General features: G+C 34.3%; 1 non-coding gene across 1 annotated transcript; it reads right to left on the bottom strand.

Annotated features, from left to right (window-relative positions):
• Positions 1-7,579: 7,579 nt before the first annotated feature.
• On the bottom strand, positions 7,580-7,686 carry LOC111721041. Its single transcript, XR_002770418.1, has one exon. It is a non-coding gene; the product is annotated as a U6 spliceosomal RNA (small nuclear RNA).
• Positions 7,687-18,510: the final 10,824 nt, after the last annotated feature.

Below are 18,510 nucleotides of genomic sequence, written 5' to 3'. Positions count from 1 at the left end.
TCTTCTTCTTCTTTTTTTGCTGAGGCATTTGGGATTAAGTGATGTGCCTAAGCTCACACAGCTAGGAAGTGTTAAGTGTCTGAGGCCAGATTTGAACTCAGGGTTTCCTGACTTCAGGGCTGGTGCTCTATTTACATCTAGTTGCCTCTAGACTCTTTTTTTAATCATGATTTTCAGGGAGTCCAATAATTCTTAAATTCTTTCTCCTGGATCTATTTTCCAAGCAAGTTGTTTTCTAAAGAGATATTTTACATTTTCATCTATTTTGTTCATTCTTTTCAGTATGACTGATTCTTGATGTCTTATAGGGTCATTAACTTCCATTTGCCCAATTCTAATTTTTTAAGAAATTATTTTCTTCAGTGAACTTTTGTACCTCATTTTCCATTTGGCCACTACAACTTTTAAAGAATTTGTTTTCTTCATTGGACTTTTTTTTTTTCATTTGGCAAATTCTGTTTTATAAGGTGTTGTTTTCTTCAGTCAGTTTTTGTAGTTCCTTTGCCAGCCTGTTGACTCTCTCCCTGCACACCTCTCTTTTCTTTTCCCAATTTTTCTTCCACCTTTTTTGTTTGATTTGTTAAATCTTTTTTGAGATCTTTCAAGAGGGCTTTTGGGGCTTAAGACCAATTCATATTCCCCTATTAGACATCCCTTTAAATATTTGACATTTGACAAATATTCTGAGTTTCTGTTTTGATCTTCCCTGTTGCCATAAGCAGTTTTTTATAGTCAAGGTTCTTTTTGTTTTTTGACTTTGTATTTTGCTTATGTTTTAAAGTTGAGCTCTATTCCTGGGGCACTGTCTCAAGCTTTTTGTGCTACAGGATGGAGGCCTGGTCACTTTTTTTTGTTGTTGTTGTTTTATTTTATTTATTTATTTATTTTTTTTTTACCAAGCCTTCAGGTATATGTGGCTTGCCCACTGATCTGGGGTGGCTTGACCTAGTCAGACTTGTGCCAGAACTTTCAATTCAAATTTAATATCACATTTTCCAAGTTCAACTTGGAATGATTAGTTCATTTACTAAAACTCCATCAAGGTCCAGAGCAATTACAAATTTCTACATAAAACCTTTCAGAAAGATTTTGGCTCCAGTAGTTGGTTTACTTAATTTCCAAGGCATTTATCATTTGTACCATAAATTTTGATGTTAATCATATCTGATCTTACATTCTGCTTCATCTAAGTGTACTTTGTTTCTGGATAAAGTAATAAGTTAACTGATGCCAAGGATCAGATCACTTAATCTGGGTCACTTATAACAGCTGCATGTGCCAGGGTTTTGGGAAAGTTCTAGGAATAAAAATATGGTTTTAATATGATTTTTCAAAAAGAATATTCACTGTCAGACCATATATCCTGTGTTTGTTATTGTTACTCAAAAACATTATCACCATTATTCTGTCTTTTAGCACAGTAAATATTAGCATTATGGAAATATCCAATAACCAATTACTGAAATAAATTGAATTGAATTTTTAAATTATAAAATCCTAGTGTTTCACTGTTTGAAGATATTTTGGAGTTATCTAATTCTTTTTAAATAATTTATTTTTAATACATATTAATAGATATTGTTTTATGAATCATGTTGGGGGAGAAAAATCAGAGCAAAAGGGAAAATATCATGGGAGAGAAAAAAACAGAAAAAAGAAGTATATGTAGCATGTGTTGATTTAAATTCAATCTCCATAGTTCTTTTTCTGGATGCAAATGACATTTTCTGTCCAAAGTCTATTGGGATTGTTTTGGATCACTGAACCATTGAGAAGAACCAAGTCTTTCATAGATGATCATTGCATATTCTTGCTGTTATTGTACACAATGCATTCTGGTTTGGCTTATTTCTGTCACCATCAGTTCATGTAAATCTTTCTAGACCTTTCTAAAATCAACTTGTTCATCATTTTTTATAGAACAATTACATTCCATTATCTTCATATAGCACAACTTATTCAGCCATTCCCCAATTGATGAACGTTTACTCGTTTTCCAATTTCTTGGTTATTTAAGTGGTTATCTAATTCAATTCTGTAGTTATCTTCCTTTTTAAAATGACTCTACATTAAAGGCAAATAATTGAAATCTGACAACTAGGTAGTATAGTGGATAGAGTAACAAGCCAGGAATACAGGAAACCTGAGTTCAAGTTTGCCCTCCTTACTTACCACCTGTGTTATCATGAGCATCACTTAATTTGCCTTAGTTTCTTCATTGTAGAATGAGATGGAGAAAGACATGGCAAATCACTTCAATATTCTTGCCAAGAAAATCCCAAATAGGATCTCAAAGGTTTGGACATGAATGGACAACAACAAATTGAATTCTGAAGGACCTTGAGGTAAATGAATAAATGAATAAAGGTATTACTATTAAGTAATTAATGTATGCTAAGTGCCAATAGACACTAAAAAATGTGACCTTAAGTATATTTGATATTTCCCCAAAAAAATTAACTGAGAAGAAAAAGAGGATCCTTTAGTTTAAAAAGGTCAGGAAGGGTTGTAATAAGTGTCTTCAAATATTTAAAGGGTTTACAGGTAAAAGCAGAAATAAGTGAAAGTCAGAAAGAATTAGATTAGGAAGACTTAGTTGTTGTTGTTCATCCTTTGTTTTCTTAGAGCAGCAAAGACTTCAGAAGGATGAAGCCTGATTAAGCTTGATTTAGAGTTAAAGTGCTGAAGTTGTAGCGTAAAAACATATGACACCTCAGATGATTACAATCACTACAACCTGGGGCAAGACCCTTTAACTGAATGTTCCTCAGTTTCTTCATCTGTAAAATGAGGAGGTTGAATTTAATGGCCTCTGAGATTCCTTCAAAGGAAAGATTTATGATCCTTGATTGCTATGATGCTGTAACTATGGGAAGCATTACAATGTGGAATGGGATCCTTGTGAGTAAGTGGACTCTCATTTCCTTGTCTCTTCCCGCTTCCTACACATAGTGGAGGTCTTCAGATTAAGGTAAAATAAAGACTTGTCAGCAAACTGTGGAAATGATTCTTTTTTAGGGATGAGTCAGATCACAGGATTTTCAGAATTAACTCAGATTCTTAAATTATATAATACCATGATTCAGAAAAGGAAAGCATTGCCATAAATCTTGTACTTGGCTCAGGCTGGAGAAAAAATCATTAGAGAAGCTCTTAATTCATATTTGTTGATTTAATTCAGAATATTTTCATTCCTTTTTGCTCTCATGTCCTCTCTTCCATAATACGCACACTTCTTAAGCTGATTTGTTTTATAGGTATATAATATTTTGATGGTTTCATTTCTTAAATGAGTGCCCTATCCCAGGAAATGATATAACAGAAATATCAGTTTTAGTTGAGAATCAACAGAACTGTTTTAGTCTGGCTCTGTCATGAACTATTTCCTGGGCATACTATTTGATCCATGCTTCCTCATCTATAGAATAAAAGACAATCTCTGACATCCTTTTCCATTCTAAATTTTTGTCAGGGCAATAAACAAAGGTACAACACTTCAGGATTATAGTAATGATCTTAAATTGGGTGTTAACACTAGTAATGACAATAAACATTTATTAAGCAAATTTTATGTGCAGGATGGCAGTGAGGATTGGGGAAAGGCAAATTTGCCCCTGCTCTGAGGGAACTCACATTCTAGTGGGGGGGGGGTCAGAATTTTTGTTTAATTTCAACTCAATTCATCAAACATTTATTAGACACCTACTATATGTAAGAGAGGCAGTATGTTGTAGTGGATAGAGAATCTTAATCAATTTAAGTAAACAGGTATTTATTAAGTATCTTCTATTTGTCAGGCAGTGTACTATGATCTAGGATTAAAAGAAAGACAAAACAATCCCATCTTCAGAGAACTCATATTCTAAATGGAGAGCTAGGTTTATTTTACGTTGGAATTACTTGAGAGAAGAGAGAGAATTTGTTCTTTCTTTTTTTTTTTTTAATTTTTTTTTTAAAGAGTAGGAGAGGTTTGGGTTTTGTTCTGCCTGAACTTAGGAAGATGGATTTTATGACATTTGAGAAATCCTCCCAGCCCTGTGGCAGGTCAGGAATCATTTTAAGTTAGGAAATGGGGACAAAGAAAGGACTTTGCTGTAGGCTGAGCTTGTCCAGATTGAAGCAAGAGGAGGCAATGTTCTGAACAAACTCTTCTCTGGCTGAAGGCCCAGACTTTTACCTGCCAATTTTTTTTTAAATAATACATCCAATGTCTGAGAGGACGATCTTTATTAAGAAAAAGTTTTCATTTTAAGTTGGAATGGATTTTCATCCTTTTATTCAAATTGATTCCATTTTCATTTATGCTTTCTCAAATATATCTGACTAAACAGTTTTAAGTTATCTTGGCTTCAATGATACGCTTTGATTTCTCTTTCAGCTATTTGCAAAAAGCACAGATTTATTTGAGGTTATATATCACTCTGGTGGTCGAGGTCTGATTTCCCTTCCTCTTTTTTCCTCTGCCTCCTCCTTCTTTTTTGCAATCTGTAAAGCATTAGGAGGCTAGTGAGGGTTGAGCGGACAGAATGTTGATGGCTGCTTTATTTACAACAATTTCTTTTAAACACATTTTCTTTTGTCCCTTAGACAATTTAGACCCTAAACTTAACATGGAGTCATGGAGATATACCCAACTGTTATTTTTAACATTCTGTGGTGTCAACAATCTGGATGATTCCAGTAAAAAGCAGAAGTGAATACATTTTTGTGGGATAAAGCAAAAAAAAATAAGCCAGGACTGCCTTCTAAATCTTGGAAACACAGTTTTTCTTTCTTTTTGAGGGTATACTTTAAAAAGATCGTGGATCCATGGTTAGATGCAAATGAGAGAGAGAGAGAGAGAGAGAGAGAGAGAGAGAGAGAGAGAGAGAGATACAAAGACAGAGACAGAGAGAATTGTTATTTCCTCCCTTTTATTATTTTAAGGATCTAATAGGTGTGAAATTATATATCAAGGTTGTTTTAATTACATGTTGGAGGAGATGTGGAAAATTAGGGTGCTAAAACATTGTTGATAAAACTGTGAACTGATCCAACTATTTTGGGGAACAATCTGGAATTATATCCAAAGGGTTATAAAAGCATAAAACTATATATTAGATCTGTTTCCCAAGATGATCAGGGGAAAAGGAAAAGAATCAATATGTTCTAGAATACTTGTAGCAACTCTCTTTGTGGTGGCATAGAATGGGGAATTGGGGAGATGTCTAGTAAATGGAGAATGACTAAACAAGTTGTGGCATATGATTGTGATGGAATACTACTGTATTTATTATACAGCAGCAAAAAGTTATCAAACTGTGCATACCCTTTGATCCAGCAGTGTTACTACTGGGCCTATATCCCAAAGAGATTATAAAGAAGGGAAAGGGACCCGTATGTGCACGAATGTTTGTGGCAGCCCTTTTTGTAGTGGCTAGAAACTGGAAACTGAATCCCATCAGTTGGAGAATGGCTGAATAAATTGTGGTATATGAATATTATGGAATATTACTGTTCTATAAGAAATGACCAACAGGATGTGTTCAGAAAGGGCTGGAGAGACTTACACGAACTGATGCTGAGTGAAATGAGCAGGACCAGGAGATCATTATATACTTCAACAACAATACTATATGATGACCAGTTCTGATGGACCTGGCCATCCTCAGCAACGAGATCAACCAAATCATTTCCAATGGAGCAGTAATGAACTGAACCAGCTACGCCCAGAGAAAGAACTCTGGGAGATGAATAAAAACCATTACATTGAATTCCCAATCCTTATATTTATGCCCACCTTCATTTTTGATTTCCTTCACAAGCTAATTGTACAATATTTCAGAGTCTGATTCTTTTTGTACAGCAAAATAACATTTTGGTCATGTATACTTATTGTGTATCTAATTTATATTTTAATATATTTTGTATACTTATTGTGTATCTAATTTATATTTTAATATATTTAACATCTACTGGTCATCTTGCCATCTGGGGGAGGGGGTGGGGGGTAAGAGGTGAAAAATTCATGCATATAACCTGTAAATAAAAGGCTATTAAATAAAAAAAATGTAAAAAAAATTAAAATTAAAATAAAAAAATAAAAAAATAAAACATGATGAGCAGGTTGAATTTAGAAAAACAGGGAAAAATCTGCATGAAATAATGAAGAGTGAAATTAGCAGAACCAAGAGAACATTGTAAACAATAATAGTGATATTATTCAAAGAATAGCTATGAATATTAAATGTTGAGTACTATAAATATTTTTTTATTTAATAGCCTTTTATTTACAGGTTATATGCATGGGTAACTTTACAGCATTGACAACTGCCAAACCTCTTGTTCCAATTTTTCCCCTCTTTACCCCACCCCCTCCCCCAGATGGCAGGATGACCAGTAGATGTTAAATATATTAAAATATAAATTAGATACACAACAAGTATACATGATCAAACCGTTATTTTGCTGTTCAAATTATTCAATAATAATTGGGATAATTATTGGGATTGGGAATTCAATATAATGGTTTTTAGTCATCTCCCAGAGTTCTTTCACTGGGCATAGCTGGTTCAGTTCATTACTGCTCCATTGGAACTGATTTGGTTGATCTCATTGCTGAGGATGGCCAGGTCCATCAGAACAGGTCATCATATAGTATTGTTGTTGAAGTATATAATGATCTCCTGGTCCTGCTCATTTCACTCAGCATCAGTTCCTGTAAGTCTCTCCAGGCCTTTCTGAAATCATGCTGTTGGTCATTTCTTACTGAACAATAATATTCCATAATATTCATATACCACACTTTATTCAGCCATTCTCCAATTGATGGGCATCCATTCAGTTTCCAGTTTCTGATCACTACAAACAGGGCTGCCACAAACATTCATGCACATACAGATCCCTTTGGGATATAAGTTCATTAATAACACTGCTGGATCAATGGGTATGCACAGTTTGATAACTTTTTGAGCATAGTTCCAAATTGCTCTCCAGAATGGCTGGATGTATTCACAGTTCCACCAACAATGTATTAGTGTCCCTGTTTTCCCACATCCCTTCCAACATTCCACATTATCTTTCCCTGTCATTCTAGCCAGTCTGACAGGTTGTGTAGCAGTATCTCAGAGTTGTCTTAATTTGCATTTCTCTGATTAATAATGACTTGGAGCATCTTTTTTCATATGATTAGAAATAATTTCAATTTCTTCATCTGAGAATTGTCTGTTCATATCCTTTGACCATTTATCAGTTGGAGAATGGCTTGATTTCTTATAAATTAGAGTCAATTCTCTATATATTTTGGAAATGAGGCCTTTATCAGAACTTCTGACTGTAAAAATATTTTCCCAGTTTATTGCTTCCCTTCTAATCTTGTCTGCATTAGTTTTGTTTGTACAACAACTTTTCAGTTTAGTATAGTCAAAATTTTCTATTTTGTGATCAGTAATGATCTCTAGTTCTTCTTTGGTCATAAATTCCTTCCTCTTCCACAGGTCTGAGAGGTAAACTATCCTGTGTTCCTATAATTTATTTATAATCTCATTCTTTATGCCTAGGTCATGAACCCATTTTGACCTTATCTTGGTGTATGGTGTTAAAAAATATGGAACGCTTCATGAATTTGCATGTCATCCTTATGCAGGGGCCATGCTAATCTTCTCTGTATCATTTCAATTTTAGTATATGTGCTGCCGAAGCGAGCATGTACTGCAAATATTAATATCAACTACAAAATACTGATGCTCTCCACCTTCAAAGAAAGAAATGATAAATAGAAGTGTACATAGTATAGATAGATATGAACATGCACAGAAAGAGAGAGAAAGCGAGAGATCTGTATTTATCTATATATTTCTGTGTGAAATAGTGGCCTTCTCTAGTGTGAGGGGGGAAAGGAAGGAGGGAGACAGAAAAGTAAAATGCAACAAAAAATAAAATAAATTGAAAAAAAAGAGAGACATAACTGCCAGCCATTAGTTGTAAAATATTATTAAAGGTATAAATCACAATGATAAAGTAGGCCCTGGAGGAACACATAGAGTCAGTATGTAGAAGGACTCAGAGATGGAGAAGGGTTAATTATCTCTGGGTTACCTTTATCAGATATTGATCAGATTCTAATGATAAGTGTATAAACCATATACCATAGTTTGAAGTGAAGGTAGCATGGTGTTGCAGATGAAAGTGTTGTAGTCAGGAAGAACTAGGATCAATGCTACTTGGACTCAAGGAATAGTTATTATTATTATTATTTTTGCTGAGGCATTTGGGCTTAAGTGGCTTGCCCAGGGTCACATAACTAGAAAGTGTCTGAGATCAGATTTGAACTTAGGTCCTCCTGACTCCAGCTGGTACTATATCCACTGTACAACCTAGCTGCCCCAGGAATAGTTATTCTTAATGTGCTGATACCAGTCAACAGAAGACAGTAAATCTGACCTCTGTGTATTATCTTAAATAAATTTATAGCTTTCATCAAAGAAGGAATACATTTTTTCTTACATCTCCTTTCTCCTTGTTCCCTCTTTTGTCCCCCTCCCCATCTCCCTCTCTCTTTCTCTTCCTTTCTGTTCCCCTCCCTCTCTTTTTCTCCCTTTTCCTCTTCATCTCCCTCTCCCTCCTTCTTTCTCCCTCTCCCTACCTCCCTACATCCCATCCTCCAATTCTCTCCTTCCCCTCTCTCTCTCTTTTCTGCCTATATATATATATATCTATATATCTGTCTGTCTTGTCTGTCTCTATTACGCTTTCCATATTTGCATACATGCATACTGTCTCTAAAACAATGAAATCTTGAGACTAGGGAATTTCATTTTTTGTCATTCTACTCCCTGAGTCTATCATATAGCAACTATTTTAAAAGTTTCTTGCTGACTGATTGTTAAGATACATGAGTTAGAGCTTCAAATGAGGTAGGAGAAAGTAGAATAGCAGACATTCCACTTATTAAAATGTTTAAAATTAAGAACTTAATATAAATTCTTTTGAGGAGACTCTGAAGTACCTTATTCTTTTGACTAGATTTGACTACAATGGCCTGTATTTTAATAAAATTATTTTAAAGACTATGCAGCAAACGCTATTCACCTACACCACTTCCACCCCAAAGCATTTCACTTTATATATCACGTGTTTCTATGTCAGCTTCAGGATAGTCACACAGAGAAAAAGAGCAGGGCAGCCTACTCAAGCATCCATGAACATTTTTGTACATCTATTTTTCCCTATTTATCTCAAAACTATCATCAGAGACGTCTAGACTTGAAATATATGTGAGTAGCATATTTAACATCATGCTTTAAATGGATTTCTTTATGAAAATGGCATCTTTACTAGCATATATCCTCCTTCAACCTTATTGTACATAATTTTTAATTGACAAATGATTATATAATTTTTTAAAAATAGTACAAAAAGAATGGAAATCACATTCACAAGTTGTTATGATCAATTCTTTCCTTACAGAGGAAAACCATTTAATATCAGAAAGTTTTCTCTTTTGTTGAGAGGAGAGAACATTCAGATACCAAATCAAATACTCCCAGCCATGACCAGAGCCTATTAAAACCGAATGTCAAAGAAACCACTGAAGGGATTCCATATTGTTCCATGTGGTAAGTGGGAACAGAATTGAAATAACTAGTTTGAAAAATGATGCTACAAAATTGTCCAGAGATGATTAAATAAAAGCAGGGAATTACCCTAACCCTAAATAATTTTAAATAATGACTTTAACAAATTCTAGAATGTAAGAACCCACAAAGAGATAGAGTGGAAGGATTTTTTTCAGCCCAAGACAACTTAGAAGGTCAGCAGGAAAGTCTGTTGCATCAAAGTGAGAATGGAGTACAGTTTAGCACAAACTGTACCAGCACAGAACAGGACACTGCAAAGTAGGAGCAAGCCTTGGGGCTACTCAGTCAGTGGCAGCAGTGGTGCTTTCCAGATCTTTCAGATAACAAAGACATCTTAGAAGGTCAGCAAGAAAAGGATATCATTCCAGTGTGAAAGTGGAACATGGCTCAGCATAGTCCCAGCCTCAGCAACCCAGGAACAGACCTTGGGAGCCACTGAATCAGCAGAGGTAGCAGTTACTTCTTGAATTCTCAGCCTACAGATTCAAACAATCAGAAGGAGATTACAGGGGTCTTTTTATTAGCACTCAGTCAGGATTCAGTTGCTTTGCCCATAATCTCATTCAGGTTCTAGTCCTGAGTGGCAGTCCCAGGAGAAGGAGGAATCCAAGCTCTCCAGAGCTTGCAGTTGCAGTGGATCACTGAGTCTCATCTCAGTTCCAGGGCAGAAAAGAGTGCTTCTTGTTTATTTCTCACAGACCACAGCACAAGTTAGAGGAGTAGAAAACACAGTTCTCCTTAGATCATAACACTTTGAAAAAAACTGAAAACTTACAGGTATCTCTGAAAATAGCTGTACAAATCCCCTGAAACTTGGGATAGTGCACCTTTCATCCTGGAAGCATAATCCCACTTTACAAAGAATTAGAAATCAAGGAATAGACTGGAGAAATGAACAAACAACAGAAAGACATGTAGGAGAGAGGAAGAGAGAAAAATTGGAACCTAAAGTTTTAAAAACGAATGTGAAAAATTGTTTTTACATGTAACTGGGAAAAATAAAATACTAAATAAATTTAATATTAATAAAATAAAAATAAATTTGTTCAGAGAGTCATTTCATCCTAAAGCTCAATATTTTGAGAACTATGAATGTACTAATAACTCTGAGAAAATCTTTTCGGATTAATTTCCTTTTTATGTCCAAGAAAGCCATAAAAGGAATATATTAGCCTCTTTATTCTGCAGCCCTTGTGAATCTAGATTTATCTTTATTTTTCTCTTGTAAATTTATTGGCAGCAAAAAGCATCACCAAAGAGGAGCCAAAATCTCACCAAACATGTAATATGCTTGCTATTACTCAGATTTTTATTGTTTGTCACTCCCTCACATATTCCCTCAGATACATGCTCAACAACAAATATCTTCTATTAAAAAGTTAGAAGGAAAATATAACATACTGGGTGACAGCCAGGATAACATTTTTTTAAAAAGGTAGAAAATTATACTGACTCTAATAAGATGCCATTTGAGAGGGAGTACATGTAAATCTTACTCTTGAGTTTCAAAAATCAATTTCACAAGTGTAAGATGGAGGGATTGGGATGGTATATATGATAAAACAGGCAGATAGATAAAATACTTATTAAGTTTTCTGTATCTCAGGAAACATGCTAAGTGTAGGAGATATAAATACAAGCAAGCAAAATTGTCTTACCCTTCAAGAAACTTACATTCTAATGAGGGAAAATGAAAGAATATGGGTAGTTGGAAGAGTGGGGAGATGGTAGGTGGAATGATATAGAGATGTCCAGGAAGTGGTAAGGAGACTTAGCTACAGCAAGATAAAATCAAAAACTCATGTATTGTAGCCTGACATTCTTGAATTGGGGTTCAAGATTCCATTGAGAGGAGGCACTGATTAAAAGGGTGATTGCTGGAATGAAAAGCATGAAGATGTCTGGGAAAACCAGGGTTTTAATGAATCCATAGGAATCAAATATATGGTATGGTAGCTGGCACATGAGCAATAACCTAGAGTCACTTGATATTTGAATTTCTACAAACCTGTTATTTCATCAGCTCGGGGAAATTCCTTTATAATATATAATTTTAAAGAGTTGTCCAGGGTTCTGAAAAGTTTGCGGTAATTCAACTGGCCTGTATTCCAGGTAGGATCTAAATAATATGTGGTCATCCTGATGCCAAATCTGAATTCACAGAACCTAGTAAAAAAAACCCAAAAAACATATATGTGTATGTATGAGTGTATATATATATATACATATATATGAATATTTGTAATGTTCTGGTTAGCTTTCTGGAGGTCTTTGGACCAGCCTTCTTTTCAGCAGAGTAATTACCACGAGAATAACCAGGGATAAATTCCAAATTCTTTATTAAATAAAATAAATATAAAATATAAATATAAATAAATATAAAATAAAACAAAATAAAAAAGAATTTTAATTCTTCCTTTCCAGGCTGTCTTCTTCACCTGGGGTTCTGCTAGCTTTCTGGAGGTCCTCTAGAATGTGTCTTGGTTTCTGTGGAGGAAGCAGGAGAGCCTCCACAACAGTCTCTGCCTTGAAATCTGTCTCAGTCTGGGAGCTTGCGCTCCAGTCTCTAGTCCTCTGCTCCAGTCTTCTGTCTTCTCCGAGTCTGCCTCTGGCTGAGTTTGTCCCAGTTTATATGCTCTATTACAATTACATCATTACAGTATACTGAATATAAACCAATCATTATATTGTTAGGGAACCATTATTTGTTGTAAGATTAAATCAATCATACTGAACTAGAGAACTCACATGCTAAACTAGATAACTATTGTTTTATCAATTCCACTGAGTTAACACCTTGTTGTAAGAACTTGTTTCAAGTACATTTCTCCAGAATTCTGGCCCATTATAAATGTTCATCCATATAAAGTATATGTATATGTATGCATAACTGGGTGTGTGGTGTATTTAAAATCTGAGACAACTTTAGAGAGATAATTTCATTTATTAAACCTGTCTCCTTCCATTCAACAAGAAATGTGAACTTCTTTTCCCCCTTATCTTTTATCCCAAGCCTTTAACAATTTTTCTCATACCTTACCCAGCTCTGTACTTTTTTTCTAGATAAATGCTATTATCTGTCTCTTCTCCATATTTTAGAAGTCTCTCCAAGATGACTAATAATTGTTATTGTTCATGGGACATTTGAAGAAATTTCATGGACACTGGTGAAGTGAGGGAAAATATTTGTGAATTCATCTGGTTAGTTGTTAAAATAACAAATTGAGCTATTCATACTAGTACACTTAGAGTAATTAAATCAAAAGTTTAATTAGGTGACTGTTCAGATTAAAGCAATTAGCTAGTAACTCATATGTTACTCTAGACAGACTTGCATAGACTAAAATCTAGATGGGGTTATTGTTCACATCCTTTAGCAACTGATTTGTTATTCAGCTAGAAACACAAGCTTGTGACAGGAAAACAGTGAATGGTTGTGGAGTTTGACTTGAAATTCTTGAAGCAAATTATTTATTTATTATTATTTTTAAATAAAAAGAGCCTTTTGTTATTCAAAATTATTTCAAAATATATTATTCAAAATATTAATCAAAAGATAGTTTTCAACATTCACCCCTGCAAAACCTTGTGTTTCAATTTTTTTCTTTCTCTCCTTCCCTCCCTCTCTCCTCCCTTAGATAGCAAGTAATTCAATATAGATTAAACATGTACAATTCTTCTAAACATATTTCCATACTTATCATGAAGTAAATTATTTAGAGGAGTTTGATGAGGGAACCCTCAAATCAAATTTCCCATGAATATATTCCCTTCACTAATGATAATAGGCACCTATTCTGCCACTTAGTTTCTTAGGTATCTGTCTGGGACATTCTGAAGTATAATGACTTGCTCAGGATACATAACCACTAGATAGATATCAGAGGCAAGATTTAAATCCAGGGCTTTCCAATTCTAAGGTCTATTTTTTGTTTTTTCATTATGGCAATATTATCTCCTGACAATTTGCAGGTAAGGAAACAGATCCTGAGAGACATGTTCCAAATTTTCAATCAAGCTCCCTTCATATCATGGCATGCTTCCTAAAAGCATATTTCCCAGCCTTTTGGGGTTGCCCATTGTATCTGCTAACTAGTCCACTATTACACATAAAGGTATTGCTATTTTTGAATTGGAAATTTTTTTTAACTTTTTATTTTCAAAATATAGGCATAGATAGTTTTCAACATTCACCCTTGCAAAACCTTATGTTCCAAATTTTTTCTCCCTCCCTTCCCCCATGACAACAAGTAATCCAACATGTGTTCTATACATATTTCCACATTTATCATGCTGCACAAGAAAAATCAGATCAAAAAGGAAAGAAAAGATGAAAATACTATGTTGTGTTTTCACAATCAATTTCCACAACCCTCTCTTTGGGTACAGATCCCTTTCTCTATTACAAGATCATTGAAATGGCCTGAATTATGTCACTGTTGATAAGAGCCACGTCTGTTAGAATTGATCATTGTTTAATCTTGCTGTTGCTGTGTACAATGTTCTCCTGATTCTACTCACTTCACTTTGGATCAGTTCATGTAAGTCTTTCCAGACTTTTCTGAAATCATCCTGTTGATTGTTTCTTATAGAGCAATAATATCCCATACCATTGATACAACACAACTTATTCAGTCATTCCTCAATTAATGGGCATCCACTCAATTTCCATTTCTTTGCCACTATAAAAAGGGCCACTACAAACATTTTTTCACATGTAGGTCCTTTTTCCTTTTTTATGATCTCTTTGGAATACAGACTGCTGTATCAAAGGGCATGCACAGCTGGATAGCCCTTTGCACATAATTCTAAATTGCTCTCCAGAATGGTTGAATCAGTTCACAATTCCACCAACAATGTATCAGTGTCCCAATTTTCCCATTTCCCCTTCAATTTTTGTCATTATATTTTTCTGTCATTTTAGCCAATCAGAGAAGTGTGTAGTGGTACCTCAGAGTTACCTTAATTTGCATTTCTATGATCAATAATGATTTAAAGCATTTTTTCATATGACTACAAATGGTTTAAATTTCTTCATTTGAAAATTCTGTTCATTTCCTTTCACCATTTATCAACTGGAGACTGGCTTGTAGTCTTATAATTTGAATCAATTCTCCATATACTTTAGAATTGAGGCCTTTATCAGAAACCTTGGATGTAAAAATGTTTCCCCAGTTTTCTGCTTCCCTTTTAATCTTGTCAGCATTGGTTTTGGTTGTACAAAAAGTTTTTAACTTAATATAATCAACATTATCTATATTGCAATTCATACTTTATTCTAGTTCTTTGGTCACAAATTCCTTCCTTCTCCACAGATATGAGAGGTAGACTATCCTTGAGTCTTCTAATTTGCTTATAGTAGCACTTTTTATGTCTAAATCATGATCTCATTTTGACCTTATCTTGATATAGGGTATTAGGTGTTGGTCAATGTCTAGTTTCAAGCAAACTGATTTTCAAATTTCCCAGCAATTTTTGTGAAAGAGAGAAATCTTATTGCAAAAGTTAGGGTCTCTGAATTTATCAAACACCAGATTGCTATAGTTATTGACTATTGTGTCTTGTATATCTAACTTATTCCACTAATCAACTACTGTATTATTTAGTCAGTACCAAATAGTTTTGATGACTGCTGCTTTATAATATAGTTTTAAGTCTGGTACAGCTAGGTCACCTTCATTTGCATTTTTTATTAATTCCCTTGAAATCCTTGACATTTTGTTCTTATATATGAATTTTGTTATTATTTTTTCTAACAGTACAATAATTTCTTGGCAGTTTTATTGATATGACACTGAATAAGTAGATTAATTTAGATAGAATTGTCATTTTTATTATTTTAGCTCTGCCTACTGTTGAGCATTTGATATTCTTTCAGTTGTTCAGAACTAATTTTATTTGTGTGAAAAATGTTTTGTACTTGTATAAATATAGTTCCTGGCTTTGTCCTGGCAAGTAGACTTCCAAGTATTTCATATTATCTACAGATATTTTAAATAGTATTTGTCTTTGTATCTCTTGTTGCTGGACTACATTGGTAATATATAGAAATGTCAATGATTTATGTGGTTTTATTTTGAATCCTACAACTTTGCTAAAGTTGTTAATTGTTTTTTGTAGTTTTTTAGTTGATTTTCTAGGATTCTCTAACTATATCACCTTATCATCTGCAAAGAGTGATAATTTTGTTTCCTCATTACCTTAACTCCTTTCTTTTTAATTTTGTAATTCTATTTATCTAGTTCTGAGAGAGCAAAGTTGAGATCCTCCATTAGTATAGTTTTGCTCTCTATTTCTTCTTGCAACTCTCTTAATTTCTCCTTTAGGAATTTGGATGCTATACCACTTGGTGCATATGTTTAGTATTGATATTACTTCATCATCCATGGTACCCTTTAGCAAGATGTAGTTTCCCTCATCTCTTTTAATTAGATCTATTTTTGATTTTGCTTGAACTGAAATGAGGATTGCTACCATGGCTTTTTTTTTTTTTTTAAACTTCAGCTGAAGCATAATAGATTCTGCTCCAGCCTTTTACCTTTACTTTGTATGTATTTCTCTGCTTCAAATGTTTCCAGTAAACAACATATTGTAGTATTGTGGCTTTTAATTCAGGCTGTATCTGCTTTCGTTTCCTCAGAGAGTTCATTCCTTCACATTCATAGTTAGAATGACTAACTCTTTTTTCCCCTACCTTCCTACTTTTCCCATTTTACTTTTCTCTTTCCTTTCTCCCTTTCCCTCCTCACCAGGGTTTTGCTTCTGACCATCACCTCCCTCAATCTGTCCTCCCCTTTTATGGTCTCTCCCCCCTTTTTTATTTCTTTCCCCTTCTACTTCTGTTATCTTTTCTACTTGCCTCCCCTTTTACTTTTCCCTTTCCCTGCCTACTTTCCTATAAGATGAGACAAGTTTCTATATCAAACTAAATAGGTATGATATTCATTCTTTGAGCCAATCTAATGAGATTAAGATTCTAACAATGCTCATTTCCCTCTCTTCTTTCCCTGAACTGTAATGTCTTTTTTTTTTTTTTTGTCTCTTCACATAATGTAATTTACCCCATTTTACTTCCCCTTTCTTCTTCTTCCAGTACAATTCCTTTTCCATTCTAAGTGTTATGGGCCAGAACTCTGAACTTGAAACAAGGATTCTTATAAGGTATTAAGTCAGTGGAATTGATAAAGACAATGGTTATCTAGTTTAGCATGGTGCTTGGTAGTTCTCTAGTTCAGTACATGTAATTAGTACTTAATATAGTTCTACAAGATTCACACCTAAGATAATGTAATTATAAGACAGCATATAAGCTCTCTTACATATTCAGCCAAATTCAGCCAGAGTCAGAGCCAGAGAAGACAGGCACACTGGAGGCGGGAGCTCAAGTTCTAGGAGCCAAGCAGAGACAGATTCGTTCCATCTTCATCAGTCTCATGGTGGCTGGTCTGTCCTCCTGCACTTTCCCTACTGAGACCAAGGCCAGTCTGAAAGGTTCTCCTCCTTAGCTTCTCTGCTGAAACCAAGACTCCAGAAGGCTTCTAAGAAAGCTAGCCCAGGCCCCAGGCAAGGAAACTAGATTGTGAAGGAGACAATAAAGAATCTGGACTTTAACACCTGGCTATTCTTTTTTTCAGAAAATATTTTGACCCTCCTCTTTCAATTCTTTGGTGAAAGAGATGATTTTCTGTTAGTGGAGGATGGAGAGATACATCTTGAGATGAAGCTAATATAATTTTTAAAAGTAGTAATAATTAAAATATTTTAATTTTTTTCATAAATTTTGCATCTTTAAATTTATACACAAATGTCACTGACCAATTAATATAGGGGAGATACATAGAAAGTAGATGGTCTCAATGACTTATGATGAAAGTGGAGGTGAAACAGGAATTAAAGTGACATGAACACTGACAGTTTCTTTTTTATTCTCCTTTTTTCTGTCTTTCCTCTCTTTTTTTTCCCCTCGGTTTTTCCCACAATCAGAAAAATAGCTGACATCCAGGAAACAGTAATAAAAAGGAAAATTTCTTTTTCCACACAAGGATATTAAAGAAATTGCTTGTGACAAAGCATGACTATTGAACAATAAAAATTTATGGACTCCACTTCCATCCTAATTTCTAATTTAGCCTAATTTTCCTTATTTGATAGATGAGCAGAGCAGAAAGTGTGCTGACTCTAAAATCACAATATATAAACTTAAATCCTACTCTAATGATTAATATTTTAACCCAAGACTGTCCAATGAAACCCCTTCCTTAGTACAGGTGCCCTGCCTGCTTAAGCAGACAGTGAGTGTGAGAGAAGGTGGCTTGGTGAACGACTTCTGGAATTGTGTGATGACTTGAAATAGGACTTTGATCCCTGATTCAGATCAATCAATCTATGTTTGTTTACTGTCTTTTGTGGTGAACAACAGAAATTTGATTGGCTACTGACAATGAACTAGGCATTCTTTTTAGTTTTTTTTTTTTGCACTTAATAGTATTTTATTTTTTCTAATTACATGTAAAGATAGTTTTCAACATATGTTTTTTGTACAATTTTGAATTCCAAATTTTTCTCTTTCCCCTTTCCCTTCTTCTTCTCCAATAGAGTAAGCAATCTAACGCAGCCTATACCTGTACAATCATGTTAAACATTTATCTATATTAGCTATGATATGAAAGAAGAATCAGAACAAAGGGGGAAACCAGAAGAAAGAAAAAAAACAATTAAAAATGAAAATAGTATTCTTTGATCTGCATTCAGACTCTATAGTTCTTTCTCTGGATATAGATGATCATATCCATTCCAAGTCTTTAGAATTGTTTTGAATCATTGTATTGCTAAGAAGAGGTGGATCAATCACAGTTGACCACACAATATTTCTGTTATTGTATACAATGTCCCA

The sequence above is a fragment of the Sarcophilus harrisii genome, chromosome 5 (assembly GCF_902635505.1).
Source record: "Sarcophilus harrisii chromosome 5, mSarHar1.11, whole genome shotgun sequence".
NCBI classification, from domain to species: Eukaryota; Metazoa; Chordata; class Mammalia; order Dasyuromorphia; family Dasyuridae; genus Sarcophilus; species Sarcophilus harrisii.
The sequence above is the reverse complement of the archived record's forward strand: the minus strand, read 5'-3'. Positions and strand labels throughout refer to the sequence as shown.